We start from the raw sequence: 23,304 nt of genomic DNA, 5'->3' as shown, positions 1-23,304 counted from the left end.
TAATTATAAAACATGACAATGCAAGCAGTACATCAATAACGTTACAACAGATAACTATACATACTGTAAGATTTTGATCATCCTATTTTTTAGAATCTGAAACAGATTTGGAATTTATTCTTTAAAAACTTTTAAAAATTACCAGTTTTATGTTAGACAATTAACAGTTGGAGAACAGGAAGTCAGCTGTTTGTGAAGAAACAAAATTGTTTTATGGTTTTATGACAGAGCCTTTTGTATCTTGAACTGAAGCTACTGTCTTAATGGCCACAATGATGTATGAGGAACATCTGAAGTCTCTGGGTCTGTGCTCATTAGAGTTTAGAAGGATGAGGGGAATCTCATTGAAAGTTAAAGAATACTCAAAGGCCTAGATAGAGTGGAGAGAAAGATTGCAAGAGCACACTCTCAGAATAAAGGGTCAACCCTTTAGAACCGAGATGAGGAGGAATTTCTTCAGTCATAGATCTATGGAATTCATTGTCACATAAGGCTGTGGAGGCCAGGTCATTGAGTATATTTAAAACAGAGATGGATAGGCTCTTGATTGGTAAGGGGATCAAACGGTATGCCCCTCATAAATACAATTTATTCGTACCTTGTACGTCAAGTACAACTGAGGATCCTTGCATTAGAAATGAAAAATTCTGACCTTAAGAGTACTTGATTAGAAGGGTTTAAACATCAAAACCCTAAAACTTACAATACAACCGCCAATGGATGATCAGTCCTTGTTGATCATGGGTCCTCACAGATTACCAAACCACTTCCTTCTGATTAAAGTAATGAGGTTACATTTTTATATATTTTTTTCAATAGCAGGCAGAATGTTGCACGGACAAGACTTCATTGCCCAGTTGCATTATAAATGGTCCAATGGAGCATCGAGTTCTTTATTTGAACCATGGAGTTAAAGCCCAGCATGACATTACCCATCGTCTCCACAAGCTTCTAGAGCTTTGATCAACCATGCTTTAACATCATCATTTCCATCTTGGCTTTGATTTGTAAACTGACTTACAGAGCTTCCCCATTCATAATCAGTCACTTATACTCCAAGGTACTCATAATAGTTATCCAGTAAAATGTTACCTGATCTTAACAGTCTATTGGAATCAAATCAAAAGCTCTACATCCTCCATTACTTTCTATTCTGACAAGCACATTCTGACTTTACACAGCTTCAAAGTGTGTTTGTCTGTTGTGTTTAGCATTCTTCCTTTAATAATAGACCTTGAATATGTTGTTTCCCACCTCAAGCTGAGCAGTTCTTGTTTATCTGTGAAAAAAGTGCCTGCAGTTTTTAGCAGGTTGCTTCACTTTGAAACGTATCTTTTGGCTTTGCAAACAATGCTGGTACATTTGGTCATGTTTCTGTACAATGGGCAACAATAAATAGGATTTTGCAATTCATCTAAACTGTCAATGGGCAGAGTTGGACAGCTTCCACAAGTCTCAATTACAAGTTCCAAATTTAGTCAAGAATATTACTGTTATTTATATATTGAAGTTCCTTAAATAAGCTACTTTTTAAAAAAATGAAAGAATGGAGCCAACTTCATAAGCACCAATGAGAAAACAATTTTCTTTCGTCTAAAAATGCCGAACGATAAAAGTGAAGCCGTGCTGGAACTACATTGTAGATCTAACAGCATCAGGGACAAGTTGGATTAATAAAATTAAAGTTTATTTTTTAATCACAAGTAAGGCTTACATTAAAATGGCAATGGAGTTCCTCTGAAATTCCTCTAGTTTTCCCCTAATGTTTCAGGTGTAAGGAAACAAATTGCACTCCAACCATTTTGCTGCCTTTGACTGTTTCGCCGTGTGTTCTTCAGTTTGCATCTTCAATTTCCATTTTGATCATCTTCAGCCTTTAACTTGCTGAAATTTTCAGCATAACGGAAAGATCAGAGAAGCTGGGGTTATCTTCCTTGGTAAAGTAGTTAAGAAAAACAATAGCAAAATCCTGTGGATGCTGGAATCTGAAACAAAAACAGAAAGTGCTGGAAAATCTCAGCAGGTTCGACAGCATCGCTGGAGAGAGAATCGAGCCAACATTTTGAGTCTGGATCACTCTTGGACAGAACATGTGTATGTTTCTGTAGAAGGGTCACATGGACTTGAAACATTAACTGTGTTTTTCTCTTCATGGATGCTGCCAGACTTGCTCGATATAAGAAAAACACTGATGAATGTTAACAATCAGAAATCGTTTGACAGCATAAATAAGAAGAAACTGCTTCTAGTGGCTGTGGCTGAGAGGGAGGCAACACAGATGAAAGGTAATTGCCAAAAGAGCCAGGGCAACCTGTAGAATTTATTTTTGAATGCAGTGAGTTGTAATCTGAAATGCACAGCCTGAAAGTGATGTAAACAGACTCAATAGTAACATACATAATTGGACCTGTAATTATGGAGGGGAAATTACAAGGTTGTGGGGAAAGAGCAGGGGAGTGGAATGAATTGGATAGCTCCATCAGGAGTTGACACAGGCACACAGACAAATAGAATCATGAAATCATAGAGTGGTCTTGGCCCATTGTGCCCATGCCAGAATGACCTCCTTCTGCCCTGTACCATTGCAAGATTCTATGATATCCAGCTTCTGTGTTAAAAATATCATTGAGCATTAACTGCAATTGTTTTGTGGCGATTCTCATTGCTGAATATTACAGAACATTGTATGGGAGTGCGTAATATATGGTTTTAAAGAATGGTTTAAAGCAAATTACACGTAAATTAATAATAAATTATTAAAGGAAACATGCAATGTTCTTTTAAAATATCCTAAACAGGGGAGGGGCCGGGTAACTGCATTGGCTGATTTGTGAGCACAATTCTCAAGAGCTGTCAACTCACTGTTCCATTCACCCCGTATCAGTGGCCGGTGGCTGAAGAGTGTAACAAAAGGCGTTGCCTCTGTGCTCCCTGCACAGTTACAGCCAGGAGGGAGCAACATCTGGCCAGTGTGTTCAACTACAACTACCACGGCCGCCTGGTTGATTTTTCCTCTTCCTCTCCTGCCTTTTGCATCTGTAGAGAGAGATCCACAAATCCAGCCAAAACCAACAACTGAGACCCACTCAGCCTGTGGCTTGGCTGAATGAATGACAGGCGCTGGAGCCAGTAAGAGGTTGAGGGAAGCAGGAGCAGCGGCCAGTGAGAGAGCGCTGAAGGAGGTGGGAGCAGTGCTTTTACCCGAGAAGTGGCAGCCAAAAGCTACGGGACTGACAGTGGAAGGAGCTGGAACTGAGTGGCTGAAATCGTGGCAAACTTGGACTTGAGACAGAGATGGTAAGTCTGCTCAGAAATTGAAGGAGAGCAAACAACATCAGCAGCAAAGGAAAGGGCAGCGACGTTTCCCTGCCCCCTTTCTCTTACATCTAAAGGTTTTCTGGAAAATTAATTAAACAAACCCACCCCTTAAAAAAAAATCGGCTGAGATTTTGTCGACATTCCGGGGAGCTTTCTGCAGATGAGAGTCCATGTGGGGAAAGGAAAGGCGGCTTGAATGCGGAGTTTGCTGAGGTGGGATTGCAAGAGAGACTAATCACAATAGTGTTCAAACTGTCTCTATTGTTCGGCTTTGGAAAGTCAAAGCGTTGCTATGGTTCGGGTATGTTAGAAGTTGGCATTTACCCAGAGGAAGCGGCTTGTCAGTCCAGGAGGAAGGACGAGTCTTGATTCTGCATCATTCCTTTATTCCCTCTTCTTCCCAGTGCTGGTGAACACCGGGACCCCCAAATGTATGGGAGCGATTCAAAAACGGAACTTTTCCATTGTGTGGCTTGCAGCAGTTCCCTAAAGAACTGATAACATCCAACAGCTTTTCTTTCCAACTTTCCTAGCTTCCTGTACGGTATATGTTTTTTTTAATGCACTGGAAGTTTCTGCTATCTGAAACTCCCTTGGTATTTCAAACTGCAAGAGTTAAACTGGGCCTGCAAGTGAACAGCCTTCAGCTAAACGATGCAGTTTCGTTTAATTCGGTTGCTCAACTGGGCATCATTGCTGCGATTTATTTTTTTTAACGTAGAACCCTTTCTTGTGTTCTTTTTATCAAAATAATCAGCAAAGCTTTCTTAGCCTATGCTGCAGATTATGTATAGGGCAAGTATCCTGTAACATAAACCGTTCTGATGCTTTCAAGGCCATTACATATAAAAGATAATAGGCTAAACTTTATTTTGGATATATGCCGGAGGCAGTCATGCCGAGGTACAAACTCTTCCATATTTTGAAGTACTCCCCTTGCAGCTCCTGTCTTCACAATGAGTTTTCTTAGTATTTTAACTGTCCATTGTAAAGTGATTTAGAATTTCAAATGCTGGGTACGTTTGGGTTTGAACTTTCTAGGCTAATGTTTAAAGTTCGTGTTCCTTCATTCACCTGCTAGACTTACACCAAGTTGGACCAGTGTAACCACCAAGAAACAAGTTAGGTTACACCAATAATGTTATTCTATTGGAAAACACTCTTAATTTCTCTGTAATAACAGTAGATACAAGTTGTTTTGTAATATTGTGTTCCAATGGGTGTATATGATGATCTAGTAGTCTCTGAGATAATGAATTACCTGGATCAGCGCCTTTTGTCATACACTGCCATATTCACAATAATTATGAGAATTGCTTTTGCTTGAGCCACAGCTTTGATCTCTGAAACCCTATGTGCCACAGTGAATTAGGAGCTTGAATGTGTTCTTGTAGAATGTGGAATGCTTGTGCTTGGCATGGCACTATGCCATTTTGCTGATGAGTTGCCAAGTATAAACCAAGAATCCCTTAGCAGGACAGGAAAGGAAATCTGAATGGAGTAGCATTCTGGGTCACATTGGCACATCTCCTAAGAGGAGATTATGGACTGCTTATGCCTTCATAGGAGCTCTTCCATCTGCCCTCTCAACTGAAGTGTGATTGATGAAATGTGTGAAGCCAAAAATGAAGAAAACATCTTTTTCGAATATAGTTTTTTTGAATTAATTTTCAGCTTGTGTTTTGGATGATTGTTTGAAATCATTTTGTATGCTGTTTTATGTTCTTTGTACAAGAGTAGACAGATGGCTTTCTCCCAAGCTACTGCTCTGGAACCACCTCTGACAAGGTGCTTGATGTAGGGACAAGTTGGCAGTTACTATGCACTGAAAACAGGAGCAGGCCATTTGGCCCTTCTCCTCAAGCACGCTCTTCCATTTTGTAGGATCATGGATGATCTGATTATGTCTTCCTGCTTACCCCCATACTCTTTGATTAGTCATAGCCAAAAATCTATCAAGCTTTGTCTTAAAAGTTGTCCCTTCAAATAACCTATCATGGGATTAATGCTGGGTTCTTGCTGGCTTCTCATTTTCCATTGCTTGTAAATTTGAGATCATTCCTAACTATGTTATCCAATTCCTAACTAGCAGTATTTGTCCCATTCATCCATTATCTCCTATGCTCATGGATCTACATTGAGCCATGTATTGATTTTAAAATTGTCATGCTATCTGCAGCCTTTGACATGATTGATCACATCATTTCTCCATTGTGCTGAGCTTTCTATTCTTATCCATCAGATTACAGCCGGAGTATCACTTACCATTGGCTTCTCCTGCACTGTTACCTCTGATATCCATGAAGGATCAATGCCAGGCTCCCTGCTTGTTCCTTCTCTTTGTGCTGCCCATCAGCAACATCATCTGAAAATGCTGCGTTAGTTTTCATCTGTCCCTCATGACATCCAGCTCTACTTTACCACAACCTCTCTCCATTCTTCGACTGTTGCTAAATCATCATCACATTTATCTGACAAACAGTACTGGATAAGCAGAATTTTCCTCTAATTAATTATTGGGAAGATTGAAATCATTCCCTTTGTTCTCCACTCTAAACTCTGTTCCTTGAAACTCCATTCTTCTCCCTGACAACAGTCAAAAGCTAAACCAGACCATTTGAAAACATGGTGCCATATTTGAAGCAGAGCTGAGCTTCCCACCACATCTATGCCATCATCAAGACTGTCTATTTCCATCTCCGCAACATTGCCTGTCTTGGCCCTGCCGAAGCACACTTTCTGCTAAAACCCTAATTCATGCCTTTGTTGCCACTATTCAAATATTCTAATGAGTTCCAAACTGATCTCCCACTTTCTATCATCTATACCATAGATTAGCCAAAGCTCTGCTGCCTGCTGTTAGAATGTAACCGGTGACAACTTTGATTGGATGCAATGTGACCAATGGGAACAAGTGTAAGGGTCAGCTGACCCTGTAAAACATTAAACCAATCACAGAGTGATGCAATAGTCAGCTGACCAGCTGATTCATTATGAATAAGGTACTATGTAGACTTGAGAGGAGTTTGGAGTGGCCCAGGGTGAGGCCCCAAGTTTGGAGTAATGATGTTTCTTTATTAAACCCTTTCTTTGATTTATAAGTTGGAGTAAGTTTTGCTGTATTTTCATTAGCTGCATTTTGAAGAGTTCCTCCTGAAGAAACAGTCTAATTTGCACCAAGTTTTGTTTACCATCTTGCTTGCTGACCCATGTTAACTCCCAGTCAAGCAGTACTTTGATATCAAAATTCTCTTGTCCCTCCATGCTCCCTCTCTATTCCTGTAATCTCTTCTAATCAACAACCCTCTGAAGTACCTGTGCTCATCAAATTCTAGCCTCGAGAGCATCTCTATTTTAATTGCCCCACCCTGCCTTCAATTGCCTTGGCCCCAAGTTCTGGAATTCCTTTTATAAACCTAGCTACCTTGCTTTCTTCCTTTACAATACCCCTTAAAATCTATCTCCTTGACCAAGCTTTTGAACACCTGGTCCGACGTCTCCTTATGTGGCTTGTGTCTAATTTTCTTTTGTAACACTTGTTAAAAGTGCCTTGGAACATTTTATGTTAATGGCACAGTACAAAAAGGTCATTTTCAAATCCCACCATCGCCTCCCCCTTCAATATTTAATCTCCTTCAACACTCTGCGATACCTGTGCTCTGTCAATTTCGGCTTTTTGAGCATTCCTAATTTTATTCACTCCATCGTTGACAGTTGTTTTGGAATTATTTTCCTAAATCTCTCTTTGCTCCTGGATGCTTTTGAACCAAGCAATTGATAATCTGAACTAATAGCTCCTGATATGATTCAGTGTCAGAAAGGTGAGACACCATGTAAAGTGCCTTAGGATGTTTTGCTGTGTTAAAGGTACCTTGTCAATATAGATTGTCATTGTCATCATTGTGCTTACAGCTCCTCTACTGTTCTGATACGGTGAGCCCAGTCAGGTTAAGAAATGATATGTCCCCACTATGCTGCTGCTACTTTACTTGTTAAAAAAGTGTACCTTTCCCTTCAACTGTCTGCCATCATGGCTGAAGGGACAGTTAAAGTTGTTTTTAACCTTTTTTTTAAAGATGGAAATTATTATTATAGCATTGGTTCCTTGAGTTAATGGAAATGATGAAGATAGTGAACTCAGTAGATAGTGGTAGAGAGATTTGTGATTCCTCGTAGCCTACTGGGAAACAATTAAAAATGTGTGAATTATTTTCTCCATAAAGGTACATTTTGTGTGTAATGCATTTGAAATGCAGAAGATTTTTGTTTAAAAAAGCCTTCACTATCTTGCAATTAAGAGGTTTGTGAGATAATTACAATTTGGGAAGACGGATCACCAGAACAGAGTTTACTGCTGATCATGGATTTAAGAAGCTTCTGGAAAACTGAGGAATGCCTCTGAAGTCAGTCACTTGAATTTCCTACTCAGTAAAACAGCAATATAGGAATTCATTGGAAGCTGTGAGCGAGTGTTGACTATTTGCTACAAGGACTATAATTTTGTGGGGAATGTGATAAGTAGTTTAATGTACAAGTAGCCTACAAAATGTAGATAAATGTATAGTCGGTAGTGCTTTTAGCTATTTGTTACAGTAGAAGGTTTTAAATGACAAATCTTGTTGGGTCATTCAGCTATCAAATGGAAGTTCAAATCTCTTTCTGAAAAATATTGGTCTTCGCATGAATTGTAACAACTAGTCTTCATACTCTTCATTATATTGGCTTTGATTAGTTTCCTGGTCTTCGTGGATTCAAGGATGCCTGTCCTTGCTTTGAGATCCAAGTAAACTTTTGATAAAATGCGCAGTGAATGAAAATGGAACTTTATCTGTTAATTGTTTTAAGTTTGTACCTTCATAAAACAAAGTTAGTCTGCCATCAAACTCACTGATTGAACCAAATACTTTGTAAGAAAGAAACAGATTACTTTGAATCTATTTTTAAATACACACACTTCAGCAATAGAAAGATGAATGAATTCCAAGATCTTTGGACATCCCAAGATGCTTTATGGTCAGTTAAAATTGCATGTTTTCTCTTGAGAGAATCTAGAACTAGGGATCACTGTTTAATAATAAGGGGTTGCTTATTTAAAACAGAGATGAAGATAATTTTTTTCTCAGAGGGTTATGAGTCTTTGGAACTCCCTTCTTCTAAAGACAGTGGAAGCACTGTCATCGAACATTTTCAAGACAACAGTAGATAGATTCTTGATAATCAAGAGGGTAAAAGGTTAACAAGGGTAAATGGGAGATTATAGTCCGATTAGCCATGATCTTATTGAATAGTGGAACAAGCTCAAAGGATCAAGTGGCCTACTCCTGCTCCAAGTTCATATGCTATATATTTTTGAAGTATAGTCACTGTTGTCATTTGAAAAGTGTGGTAACAGATTTGAGCACAGAGTCCAGAGTCAGTGTTGTGATAAGGACCAGATAATCAGTTTTAGTAAGTTGGCTGAGGCATAGCTCAGCCAAGACACTTGTGAACTGCCTCTTATTTGCAGTAGTACCATGAGCTTTTTTATGTATCGCATGACCAGGCCTCAGAAGATACCCCTGATAGTGAAGTGCTCCATAAGTACAGCATTGGAATGTCAGCCTGGGTTATTTACTGGAGATTCCAGCATAGTACTTGAACTTTCTGGATCTGAGGCAATTAGCCAAGGCTCACATTCAACAATATCAATCTGACTGGTTGTTTCTCTTTTTTAATTCATGCACAAGATGTGTGCATTCATTGGCAAGACCAGTACTTTAATGCCAATTCCCAATTGCTATTGAAAGATGGTGGTGAACTGTCACCTTGAACCGTTGGAGGGTGTGTGGTGAAGTTACTCCAATATTTCTTTTAGATAGGCCCAACAGTGTTGACGCAATGGTGATCTATTGCTAATTCAGGTTGGTGTGTGACCTGGATGGAAATTTGTAAGTGTTAACATTCCCACATGACCTTATCGTTCTAAGTTATAGAAGTTGCAGATTTCAAAGGTGCTTTTGAAGGTGAGTTGCTGCAGGGCATCTTACAGGTAGGACATATTGCATGCACTGTGCTGAGGGTAGAAGGAGTGAATGTTTAAAAGTGGTTGACTGGGTGTCTATGAAGAACACTTTGTCCTGGAGGATGTTGAACTTCTTTTGGGGCTGCATTCATTCAGAAAAGTGGAGCGTCTCCATCACATTCCTGACTTGTGCCTTGCACATGGTGGACACACTTTGGTGAATTGGGAGGTGGGTCACTTGGCACTAACATCCAGTTGCTCACTGGGTCTAGTAACCACAATATTTGTATGTTTGGCCAATGGTGGGTGACCCTCAGAATGTTGATGGTGAGGGTTTTAGCAGTGGTAATGCTAATGAACATTAAAGGGAGATGGTTAGATTCTGTCTTGAAGTTGTTCATTGCCTGACCCATGTGTTACTCACCACTCAGCAGCCTCTGCCTGGCAGTTGTCTAAGTCTTGCTGCATGTTGCCAACTGCTTCATTATCTGGATCACTATAAATGGAGCTGAACTCTGTGCGAACATCAGTGAATAGCCCCACTTCTGATCTTGAAGAAGGTCATTGATAAAGCAGCTGAAGATGGCCGAGCTTAAAACACTAAACTGAGGGAACCCAGCAGTGATGTCCTGGGACTGTGATGATTGGCTTCCAACAACTGCAACTATCTTCCTTTGTGCTCGGTATGACTCCAATCCATTACAGTTTGACCCCCAATTCCCATTGACTTAATTTTGCCAGATTCCTTATTCCACACTTGGTTGGATGTTGCCTTGATGTCGAGGGCAGTGACTGTCCACTCACCTCTGGATTTCAACCCTTTTGCCCATGTTTGTACCAAGGCTGTAACTAGACCTGTAGCCAAGTGGCCCTGGAAGAACTCAAACTAAGCAACAGTGAATAGATTATTGCAAGTAAGTGCCTTCTCCCATGAGATTTTCTCATTGTTGTCTGATTTACTAGAAAACTAAACTTTTTGCTGGAAGAAAGTTACTGTGACTTCCTGGACTTTGTATATTACTCCCCGAGCCCAGAAGATTTATTTATTCAAGGAATGTGAGCTTCATTGGCTAGGCCAGCATTCATTGCCCATCCTTAATTACCCATAAGAAGGTGATGGTGACCCACCTTCTGGAACTACTGCAGAAATAATCATAGAACCCTACAGTGCAGAAGGAGGCCCTTTGGCCCATCAAGTCTGCACCGACCACAATCCCACCCAGGCTCTATCCCCACATCCCTACATATTTTACCCGCTAATCCCTCTAACCTAAGCATCCCAGGATACTAACGGGCAATTTTAGCATGGCCAAACAACCTAACCCGCGCATCTTTGGACTGTGGGAGAAAACCAGAGCACCTGGAGGAAACCCACACAGACACGAGGAGAATGTACAAACTCCACACAGGCAGTGACCTGAGCCGGGAATTGAACCCAAGTCCCTGGAGCTGTGCAGCAGCAGTGCTAACCATTGTGTTACCATGCCGCCCAGAGTACACAGAGTATTGAGTTCGGATTTGATAATTTATTCCTCTATTCAACCAATAATTGTGGAGACTGACAAGATTGTTTCAAAATAAGTTCAGTCCAAGTAAGTGGGCTACTAATATTTTCTATTAACTGTGCCTAATGTGTAACTGGATTTGAAAGGACCACCACCAACTGAAGCTGTGAAGCAAAAACAATGAATTTTCATCACAATACGTGAAATATAAGCTCGAATTCAACAGTTCTAATGACCACAAAACTGTCGATGTACACCTTTGTCACTCTGAAACCGACTCCTGTTGGGCTGAACTTTCAGGAAGGAGCAGTGGTAAGCCATGCATTGAAAATAGTGCTGCCAGAAGGTGTCACTGGATCTTGAAGTCACCTTAGCGCAGTGTAATTTTCAAAGACCGGGCAAGAGGGGGAGAGCCAGGAATCTGATTGGCTTTAATTAACTTTAATTTAATTCAAGGAGTTTATTTGCATCCTCCAGTCCAGAAGGCCATTCAGCCCATCGAGTCTGCACCAACCACAATCCCACCAGGCCCTATTCCCGTAACCCCATTTATTTACGTGGCCAATCAACCCTAATCCGCACATCTTTGGACAATGGGAGGAAACCGGAGCACACATGGGGAGAATGTGCAAACTCCACACAGACAGTGACCTGAGGTCAGAATTGAACCCGGGTCCCTGGCACTGTGAGGCAGCAGTGTTAACCATTGTGCCACCCTGAATGGGCTGGGGTGGCTGTTTTTCAAATAGGAAATTGCCAAAGACGGACAGGCTGGTGTGTGTGTTAGTGCAGTAAGAAGTCTCACAACGCCAGGTTAAAGTCCAACAGGTTTATTTGGTAGCAAAAAGCACAAGCTTTCAGAGTGCTGCTCCTTCGTCAGGTAAGTGGGAGTTCTGTGTTAGGGCACAGCTTTTGGCTTCAAGCAAGCCAGCTGAAAAATCTTCTCTTAATATCAGAAAATATTTTGCTGCCGGAGATTTTGCTGTGAGACCAGGCACACTGGTGATTTGGCTGGTTCGCTGAGCAGTAAGACTGAATGCCTGCCTAATTTCTTGTGCATGGCAGTGACAGGGTCTGTATCGGATGCCAGCTGCTCTTGCTTCAACTGACACTTCTGAGCTCGCCCCAGAGCTGGGTGCTCAACTTTCCTCCAGCCCCGTTAAGGCATTGTTATCAGCATTTGGGGACTGTGTTCCTCACACACACAACCATTCACAGTGGCATGAGACCAGGACTGGAAGTAATGTGAGAGTCTGATCCCCGAACCAAGTTTGAAAATCAAGCCCCACATATGTGCAGACTTATTCAGAAGTTAATGTCAGTGATTCTATATGTCTCTGAACTTACCCTCTTATGCTATTAGTCTGCTATAAAAACCCTTGAAAAAGTTACACTTTGTTGGTTTTAACTTAGTTTGTAGCTGCAGACTAAGTTCATAAATATTGCTGAAAACCCACTATGGTCCTGGGAAGCTAATTTTATCTTTGGGGAATGTTCAATTTTCTCCTTATGATAGATTAATTTTTAAAATGAGCAGGTGATCAAGAAGGCAAATGGAATGTTGCCCTTTATAGCGAGGGGGATAGAATATAAAAGCAGGGAGGTCTTGCTGCAACTGTACAGGGTACTGGTGAGGCCGCAGCTGGAGTACTGTGTGCAGTTTTAGTCGCCGTACTTGCGGATGGATATATTGGCCTTGGAGGAAGTGCAGAGGAGGTTCACTAGGCTGATACCAGAGATGAGGGGGTTGGCCTATGAAGAGAGACTAAATAGACTGGGTCTGTACTCATTGGAGTTTAGAAGGATGAGGGGGGTTCTTATAGAGACGTATAAGATAATGAAAGGGATGGATAGGGTAGAGGTAGAGAGATTCTTCCCGCTTAGAAAGGATAGCAGGACTAGAGGACACAGTCTCAAGATAAGGAGGGGTGGGGGCACAGTTTAGACCAGGGTTGAGGAGGGACTTCTTCACTCAAAGGGTGGTGAATCTCTGGAATTCTCTGCCCATTGAAGTGGTGGAGGCTGCCTCGCCAAAAATATTTAAGTCACGGGTAGATAGGTTTTTGATAGACAGGGGAATTGAGGGTTATGGGGAGAAAGCGGGAAAGTGGAACTGATCCACATCAGATCAGCCATGATCTTGTTGAATGGCGGGGCAGGCTTGAAGGGCTAGATGGCCTACTCCTGCTCCTATTTCTTATGTTCTTATGATCTTAATATGAATCTTAAAGTTGATATTTCAGCTTTTTCATGGATTTCCCAATATTTATTTTGCTCTCGGTAATTCAGTTTTGATTAAGTTTTACAATCAGTGAATTTTACTTCCTCGTTTGCTGTCTGTGAGAATACTTCACCATGATTGACTCCTTGATGACATTGCTGCTGCTGGGCACGTGAAGGCCTCCTTGACTTGACAACAGATTCAACCTGATGTCAGGAAAAGGGAAATGCATGCCTCAGATGATTTCATCTTTGTGGGCAGCTTTCTTTGAGGTCAGTGACAACACTGTCTGTTGGTCGCTAACTGTGAGATCTGGACCATCGAATGAGATGAAATCTGTTCTCTATATTAATTTACAAATGCTTTGTATCATTAGAAACATCATTCGAGTTAACTCATAGGCCACACAAAACATGTAGTTTTTAACAGCAAGCCACTAACTCAATTAAGACAGTTTAGGTGCTAGGTTTTGGTTAAGGTTTGAGTGTATGGTTTGCAGATAGTTAGTGGGACTTTTAGTTCATTCTTCCAGGATCACTATGTGTCATTCCAAACAGCTTATGAAGCTATTAAATGTTGCCTACATTATTCATAGAAACATAGAAAAACTACAGCACAAAACAGGCTCTTCGGCCCACAAGTTGCACTGAACATGTTCCTACCTACTAGGCTTACCTATAACCCCATATCTTACTCAGTTCCATGTACTTATCCAAAAGTCTCTTAAAAGACCTATCAAATTCGCCTCCACCACCACTGCCGGCAGTCGATTCCATGCACCCACCACCCTCTGAGTGAAAAACTTACCTGTGACATCTCCTTTGTAGCTACTCCCCAGCACCTTAAACCTGTGTCCTCTTGTGGCAACCATTTCAGCCCTGGGAAAAAGCCTCTGAGCATCCACTCGATCAATACTTCTCAACATCTTATACACCTCTATCAAGTTACCCCTCATCCTTTGTCTCTCCAAGGAGAAAAGACCAAGCTCCCTCAACCTATCCTCATTAGGCATGTCACCCAATCCAGGCAACATCCTTGTAAATCTCCTCTGCACCCTTTCTATGGCTTCCACATCCTTCCTGTAATGAGGCGACCAGAACTGAGCACAGTACTCCAAGTGGGGTCTGACCAGGGTCTTATATAGCTGCAACATTATCTCCCGACTCTTAAACTCAATTCCTCGATTGATGAAGGCCAGTACACCATACGCCTTCTTAACCACAGCCTGCATCTGCGAAGCTGCGTTGAGCATCCTGAGAGCTCGGACCCCAAGATCCTTCTGATCTTCCGTACTGCCAAGAGTCTTATCCTTAATATTATATTCTGTCATCCTATTTGACCTGCCAAAATGAATCACCACACACTTATCTGGGTTGAACTCCATCTGCTACTTCTCCGCCCAGTTTTGCATCCTATCAATGTCTCGCTGCAACTTCTGACATCCCTCCACACTATCCACAACACCTCCAACCTTTGTGTCATCAGCAAATTTACCAACTCATCCCTCCACTCCCTCATCCAGGTCATTTATAAAAATCACAAAGAGCAGGGGTCCCAGAACAGATCACTGGGGCACTCCACTGGTGACTAACCTCCATGCAGAAAAAAAAACCCATCTACAACCATTCTTTGCCTTCTGTGGACAAGCCAATTCTGAATCTACAAAGCAATGTCCTCTTGGATCCCATGCCCCCTCACTTTCTTGATAAGCCTTGCATGGGGCACCTTATCAAATGCCTTGCTGAAGTCCATATATACCACATCTACTGCAGTTCTTTCATCAATGTGTTTAGACACATCCTCAAAAAATTCAATCAGGCTCGTAAGGCATGATCTGCCTTTGACAAAACCGTGCTGACTATTCTTGATCATACTATACCTCTCCAAATGTTCATAAATCCTGCCTCTCTGGATCTTCTCCATCAGCTTACCATTCCTTAAACATTCTTGAATGCACTTCTTGCTTAAATTTGTTGAGCATGGCTCATGGAAGCTCTGCAAAGCCTCTTCCTTCAGTTAAGCATTCCAAACTGTTGTAACATATGAATGATTGCCGCAATGGGTGAATTTAGAGTGGTGCAACCCCATCTTATCTTTGTCCCTGTATAACGTTTAGATTTAGTTCCTGTGTGGAAGCTTACCCCAGAGTGAGCAGCTAACTATTCAGAGGTAGTGCTGATCAGTCAGTGATTGAACCTTGCAGCCAAGAATTATAAGAACGTTTAGTTTTAGAGTTAGCGTCGGTCGTTCACTTGAGCTTGCAGTAAATGTCATTTTGGTGGAGAGAAATTGAGCAGTATCTATTGTTGGTGGAAAGCTTTGTGTCTCAACTTGATATGAGTGTACATTTGATCTAGCGTGTGTGAAAAGTGAATTAATGTCAAAGCATTTGATTTATTCTCATAACTTAAGTACAGCATCAGGATTCTCCATGGCGCTCCCAGTGCGTATCACAGATTTGAATAAGTAGTTGGAAGAGAAAGATACTGTTTGAACCATGAGTGTCCAACCCCCTCTCCCACTTCACTGATCCTCTTTTAACACACTCCTTAAAAGCTGATTTTTTTTCAATCAAACTTTTGGTCATTTGCATGAATATCATTTGGGCTTGGTGTCAGTTTTGGTTTAGCTAGTTGTGTTCCTGTGACAAACCTTGGAACGTAGAAAACACTATATCAGTATATATGCAAGCTGTTGTAGTTGCCAAACACGGAAAACCATTTATTGTTTTAACCTAAAAACATGGCTTTAATTGCCTGGAAATTCTTCTGGCCTGTTCCTATGAGCAATGGCTGATGTGCTTGCTAAAATGTAAGTGTGATAATGATAGTGGTTATCAATAACTGTTATGAAAACTAGAATGGTATGCTTTGAAAAACCGTCTACTTTGTATAAATCATGTTATTTTTTAATATATGGGATGTGGGTGTTGCTGTCAATGCTGAACCATCCCTTCCTTCACAGCTCATAAAGTAGCATTATCAAAGTATTCATCCTTCACATGGAATTATTCAGCACAAGTGTTTTTTTTTGGCCCGATATTTTGTTACATAGTAGGCAAAAATGTGCAGCATATGTGTAACTCATGTTGTCACGACCGTGTGAGGTCGAAAAAAAAGACTCCCTTTTCACTCCAAGTCTGATCGTCACAGGCTTTTTGTGAATTTATAAGGATGAAGGCTTTGCTCTCAACGTCTGTGCTTTACTATTTATTTATGTGCTGATTGTAAAGGAACTAGTCTGGCAAGCTTTCTTGAGTTTAAAACTTACCCAGGTAAAGATATATAAAAACATTTAAAAAGACGAACCCATGCCTGATCTTCACACACACGCACGCACACAAGCATGCAGCATTACCAGACGTACAGTAAGGAGTTCTTTTCTTAGGCAAATTAAAGTTCAATACTAAAAGGTTATGAGTCACTTACTGTAGCCTGTGGCTGTGGCAGGTTTTTAATCCACGTTGATCTTGACATTCCAGGAATGGAAGCACATGTAGAACTACAATTGCCAGGGATAATTTCTTTTGAATAATACATCTTTTCCAGAGGTTGATGATTTTTGCACCTGTGGTTCCTTTCGATGGTGATTCACTATCATTATTCTATGTTTCTAACTTTAATACTGATGAAGTCCTGAACTTTGGAAAGGAGAGAAAGGACCTTGTTACTATTTCATTAGCAGGTTTTTTCCAGACTATTAGAGCTTGTGTGCTATATTAAAAGACATTTCAGAAATGGTTACTCCAATCATCATAGAAACCCTACAGTGCAGAAGGAGGCCATTTGGCCCATCATGTCTGCACTGACCATAAACTGACCCAGACCCTACCCCCATATCCCTACATATTTACCTGCTAATCCCTTTAACCTACGAATCTCACGACTAAGGGGCAATTTTTAGCATGGCCAATCAACCTAACCTGCACATCCTTGGACTGTGGGAGGAAACCGGAACACCCGGAGAAATCCACGCAGACACGAGGAGAATGTGCAAACTCCACACAGAGAGTGACCCAAGCTGGGAATTGAACCCAGGTCCCTGGAGCTGTGAAGCAATAATGCTAACCACTGTGCTACCGTGCTGCCCAATCATGCGATTTCTCTCTCCATAATAATTTCCAAAGGTACTTCTCTCTCGTGCGTGTGCTCTCTCATGTTCTCTCCACTCTCTCTTGGTTTCTCTCTCGTGCTCTCTCTTACATGCTCTCTCTTGTGCTCTCTCTCTCCTGTGCTCTCGCTCTCTCTTGCGCGCGCTCTCTCTCGCGCACGCTCTCTCTCGCGCACGCTCTCTTGCATGTTCTCTCTCGCACGTGCTGTCTCTCACACGCTGTCGCGTGTGCTCTCTCTCGTGCGCTCCCATGCACTCTCTCGGGTTCTCTCTCGCTTGCGCACTCTGTCTCGCTGTCTCCATCTTCTGCTCTCTCTCTTTCTTGCTGGGACACATTCTTTCGCTCTGTTCAGGGGGTCTGAGTAAGGGCACAAAAGCTCATCATCAGACATGATTATTGTGACATTACATCTCTCTCCATATTGCATTGTACTTTGAATTAATGGAGATGTTTAAAACATATCCATTTTATAAAACATCGCACTCATCCCACAGTTTAGTATGATGTTTCTGGAAACCTTTTGCAATAGCGTCAAAACAGTTGATTAGTTGTCAACCTAGACCTATTACATGTAAATAATGGTACAATTTCTTTGGGAAATATTGAGAGGAAAGCAGAACGTTGGTTCATTTTTAAAAACCTGAAGCACATCTTTTTGGTGAACTCCATATTCCGAGGTTTTGTCTACTCTCCTGCATTCTGCCCTTGAAAGGCGGGGGGGGGAGGAAATAATTCCTTCTTAAAATCTTGACACTCTGTACGTGTCATGTGTAGTACTTCAATGTATTCCAAAAAAGTACAGCCAGAGAATCTTAAGGAAAATTATTCAAAATTAAGTTTAAAGTAGATGCCATCAAAACTTGTTATCAAACAGAGCTGAATGTTTGCAATAAAAGCATTGAAATTATTCACAATCAACCTCATTGGCTTGAAGGGAGAGTTACTGTGTTGAATGAATGATCTTGAGTAACCTTCATGGCTGTTTCCCAAGCATGACTTTCCCTGTACCTCAGTCAGATGCAAGTCACATTTGTGTCTGTTTGTTCAATTCTTGTAATGGTCGAAAAATGTGCAGTTATCTTGATGAGATAGGAATAACTGAAAAGGATATACCTTAATGGGACTCTTAATGGTTAAGGGAAACTCTTAAGAGTTTCCAGCCCTTTAATGGAAAGTGTTGCTCGTGTGTTATTATTTCTAACATTTTCTTTTGAGGTAAGCCAGTCCTTTAATTCAATGGTTAAGGTTTTCAATGTCTGTCCGATTGGAAGAGAAAATTGATTGCACTTGCAACAATTCCAATAAATATTATTTTGGAATATTCTGTTTTTCCACCAGTTAGCCATAACTAACACTTAGATATAGTTGGTTTACTCTACTGTACCAGTTTCTCAGATAGAATCATAGAACCCTAAGTGCAGAAAGAGGGCCTTCGGCCCATCGAGTCTGCACCAAACACAATCCCACCCAGGCCCTACACCCATATCCCTACATATTATATCCACCAATCCCTCTAACCTACACATCCCTGGACACTAAGGGCAATTTCTTAGCGTGGCCAATCAACCTAACCTGCACATCTTTGTTGAAATTTGATGTTCAACGAAGAAAAGTATGAGGCATTACATTTTGGTAAGGAAAATAAAGATATAGCGTATTAAGAATTAAGAGTCTATATGTGATAGAGGAAAAAAGGGAATGCAAATACATCAGCCACTGAAAGCTGCAACACTTGTTAGTAAGGCCATAACATAAGCAAACTAAAAGGCAAAGGCAAATACAAACTTGTTTCAAGCATTGGTTTTGCAGTTCTGTGCACAGTTTTAAAGAATGGGAAAAGAAACACGGGTGGTGATTCAATTAAGATTCACGATACCAGAACTGCAGTAAAAGAATGAACAGCTTGGATCTTTTTACTGCTGAAAAGAGACGGCTGAGTCCTGTCATGATAAGGGTCTAGCAAAGCTAGAGGCCATCTCAGAAGATAGTCACCAAAAATATCTTCATCCCAAAGGAACATGGAACTTCCTCCCACAGGGCATGGTTGAAGCAAATGGTATCAACATATTTTAAGGGGAGGTGGATAAACATATGAGGGCCAAGGGAGTAGAGGGTAATGCTGACCGAGTTAGATGAGAAACGATGGGAGGCAGAGTGGATATGGAGCAGCTATTCCTCTTAGTTCAGGGGTCAGTCATGAGGGCACATAGGTTCAAGGCGAGGGACAGGAGGTTGAGGGGGCATGTGTGCAAAAACCCTTTTACCCAGAGGCTGGTGACGACCTGAAATGTGCTGCCTCAGAGGGTGGTGGGGACGGGTAGCCTTACATCCTTTAAAAAGTATCTTGATGAGCACTTGGCACATCATAACATTCAGGATGAGGTGGGAGTCCAGGTGTCTCTAAGGTATTGGTGCGGATTCGATGGGTCGAAGGGCCTCTTCTGCGGTGTATGATTCTATGATTCTACACGTGACTCCAGAGCTACAGCAATGTGATTGACTCTGAAATGCCCTCAGGGATGAGCAATAAATACTGGCCCGGCTAGTGACGCCTACATCCCACGAATGAGTAACAAAAAGATACTCGTGTAGGGTATAAATGCCAGTGTACATGAATGTTCTGTTTCTAAACTGTGTTTTTATGTCATTGAAGAAATATAAGCTGTTGCCTGATGAAGAAAAAATGGTAACTTGGGAACACTCTCTCATGCACACGCACGCTCTCTCACTCGCTTTGATGTTTTTTCTTGCAAATGTCATTTTCTTTCTCCCTTGTTAGCAACAGCCTTGATTATTGGCTGTTTCATTTTCTGTTCGGGCGTAGATTTGGCTGCAACCTTGAAATATTCTGAGAAATCTTCAGAAGCTTTTGCAGTTCTTAATTGAGGTTTGTTGTGTGATGCCTTCTTAGCTCCGTGGCAGTGAGTCCCAAGCATAATGGGTTAACCCAAGCATAATCTAGGCTGTCACTTCAGTGCCATCAGACAGACTGGGTTAGAGAGATTTTTGATCACTGGTATTGCCCAGTTCTGATGGCCGTTCAGATTTGGCATCAAGTCAATGGCATCTCTTGGCATGCAGCAGGCCAGTGACTTGGTTTCCCTGTCCCGACAACAATTTAAATCTGGCTTGGGGCTCCCTGCTTGGAGCAGTGATGAGGTCAGCAAGTCAGGATACTGAAAGAGGTTATTATTCTTCACTTTTTCAATTTCATTTGCTGATAGTGATATAAATGGTTATGATTGCATTTGTGTGGCAAAAAATAGATATAAACAAACTTCTTTCAAAAAAATGTGGAACTTTTATCGTATGGAACAATTGGACATTCAGAAAATAGAAACTTTGCCTTTCAGGACAAATGAAGATGTTTGACAGTAATTATGAAGTTAGTATGTTACTAAAAACCTAGTTACAGCTCATTTAGCAAGTCTTGGCTTCTTGAAGTGATTTTTTTAAGATATGAAATGTAAAAAGCAGGTTCTCATCAGTTCATAACTTTTCCATTGTTTGCAGTTTAGGATGCCTTACTAGTGCATCTTTTGGAGAAGCATGGGATGATTCACAGCTGTATTATTCTGTGCAAGTTCTGCCTCTAGAAGTGGCTGTCGGTTCCAGTAATGGAATAATGGCAGTGAATTCTAACAGTTCCACTGTCATTGCCACTCTTTAAATGAGATGTTCATTTGAGGCCATGGGAGCCGAAAAGATGCCATGGCATTGTTTGAAGAAGAGCAAAAGAAAGTTCCCTCTGTTCTGATCAACATTTGTTCCTCTGGCCACAGCAGCAAATCAGAATAGCTGGTAATTTAACTTCATTGCTGTATGTGAGCACTTGCTGCCTTATATGCTTCCATTACAACAGTGAGGAACAGTTCAAAAGTATTTCATTTATTGTGATACATTTCCTGTGAAAGGTGTTATACACTCAGAAATTATTTTCCTTCTTCCCTCTCTTGGTCCTTTGTATCTGCATCCCATTGGTTGCTGAGTCATCCAAATCTTTGCCATTTCCAGGTTCTGTGATTGCACTTGGCTTCAATTCATCTAAAAGTATCCACACCAAGTCTTCTTCCTCTGTTTCTCTCTTTTCACTGACCTACATTGCCACCCAGTTCCCCATGTCTCAAATTTAAGCTTCTCATTAAAATCCTTCTTATCCTAACCTTTCTTATCTCAATAAGGGGAGGCGATGGCCTGGTGGTATTATCACTAGACTGTTAATCCAGAAAGTCAGCTAATGTTCTGGGGACCAGGTGCGAATCTCCGCCATTGCAAATGGTGGAATCTGAATGCAATAAAAAATTAAATCTGCTGATGACCACAAAACCATTGTTGATTGTTGGAAAAATCCATCTGATTCACTAATGTCCTTTAAGGAAGGAAATCTGCCATCCTTACCTGGTTTGTGACTCCAGAGCCACAGTAATGTGGTTGACTCTCAACTGCCCTCGGGCAACTAAGGATGGCAATAAGTGCTGACCAGCTAGCGGCACCCGTGTACACAAATGAATATAAAAAATCCTCTTCCAACCATGGAACTCCCCCTGAACAATAACTAATAACTTTGATCTCTTGTGCCTCCAGCTCCAACATTGCACCACCGGCACACCTCAATTCCCTCCATAAATCAGTCTGATTTCCATCTCCCCCTCCTCCTGTAATGCCTGCTGAAACCCACGTCTTTGATCAAGGTGGCCCATCTGAAACTTAATACATACTTGACATCCTCTTTGAAATATAGTTCCTTTAATGCGAGCGTTAACTTAAAACTTGCACTTTAAAATAACTTGCTTTTGAACCTTTCTGTGGATAATTGGGCAAAATTCCAGGGATAAGATCAACGTTAATATTCCTTTTATGATTCAGGGACCAGGTATGTGCAATATTGGGTAAGGACGAGATTAAATTGTACTTTGACAGCTGTCATGGATAAAATCATAAATATTACACATTGGCCGATGTTCTGGCAGCAATTAGTCTTTGGGAAAGGAAAAGTAAGGGATGAAGATTCAGAACATCAAAATATTTAATTCTCTGAATATTTTTAAAGCTTAGTCACCTTGCTGATCATATGCATCTTTATGCCTTCTCATTTACACAGTGAAAATTAATCTACAGACCTGTGAGCTTTAAAAAAAGCTAAAATTTGGGAAATCTCATGGCTGGTAGCACCACTACGTCAAGAATATAATGGATAACAGAGGACCATCATCCATTCTTTGGATCTGTCATAAACTGCGACTGTTGGGCATGTAATTTGAAGCAACTGAGTTCTCATTGTGTGAAATGCATTTAAACATCTGTTCAAGTCCATCAGCTCCATTAGTTTGATTTTTCACAGTGCATCACTTTTGCAGATGTTCAGTGATACAAATCACATTTACTTGGAGATGTAAAGGTAATTTGATATCTGGTCTCCAGCTGCTGTAGAAAAATGCAGAAACTATCTCAAATTTTAACCTTTCCTTTGCACTTTTTTCATAAGGAGTCACTGTCATTTTTTTATTTGCTAATGTAAGTTTTTTTGTTTAATTTGATGCTAGACTTATTTTTAGAAAGTGTTTCTGCTGAGTCTAGAAAAAATGCTCAGAATATGACACTAATTAAGAAAAAAATTCATCAAGGGGTTCAATTGACTTGCATACCATTTATTTGCATTGTCCTTTGAATGAGAGTATCTTCACAGGAATACCTTTCTTGTCATGCAAATTCTCGTGTGGTGTCTATAACCGATGTTCCTGAGCGTTTTATTGATGAATGAAAATTGTGAGGTTATAGTAACTTTAATCTGCAGTAGATGTCTGAGACAGCATTCTCTTTTGTCGATATATTATGCTATGCAAGGGTATCATTGAATTTCAGGGATAAGAGAGGATTGCTGCTTTGACCTTATCATTTTACCATGTTATTATCATATGAACTGAATTTGTGTATCATGTCTGAAATGGAAAATGATCCTCCAGGTGTCTTAAAAGAAATATTGCTGCCTAAATCTGTAGTACATTAAACTGCTCAGTTATGCATTTGGGAAGGCTAAAAGATGCCATCTTTTGGAAGGAACTTGAGCATCAATACACATTCAGTATAAAATTTGCATTCATGTTTTTGCTTCCATACTAGGATTTGATTCTTCCTGTGTAGCCGGCAT

At 40.9% G+C, this 23,304-nt stretch overlaps 1 protein-coding gene across 2 annotated transcripts in view; it reads left to right on the top strand.

Moving 5' to 3' along the window:
* The first annotated feature begins 3,070 nt into the window (after positions 1-3,070).
* arhgef10 (Rho guanine nucleotide exchange factor (GEF) 10) overlaps positions 3,071-23,304 on the top strand; it is a 284,795-nt gene continuing 264,561 nt past the window's right edge. For both annotated transcript variants that reach the window (XM_080192046.1, XM_080192045.1), the window contains exon 1: positions 3,071-3,297. The gene's annotated coding sequence lies outside the window, so the exon portion shown is untranslated. The remainder of the gene's footprint in view (positions 3,298-23,304) is intronic.

The sequence above is a fragment of the Carcharhinus amblyrhynchos genome, chromosome 7 (genome assembly GCF_965287045.1).
Source record: "Carcharhinus amblyrhynchos chromosome 7, sCarAmb.v2.hapA, whole genome shotgun sequence".
Classification (NCBI taxonomy): Eukaryota; Metazoa; Chordata; class Chondrichthyes; order Carcharhiniformes; family Carcharhinidae; genus Carcharhinus; species Carcharhinus amblyrhynchos.
This window is presented reverse-complemented; position numbering and strand designations above follow the sequence as displayed.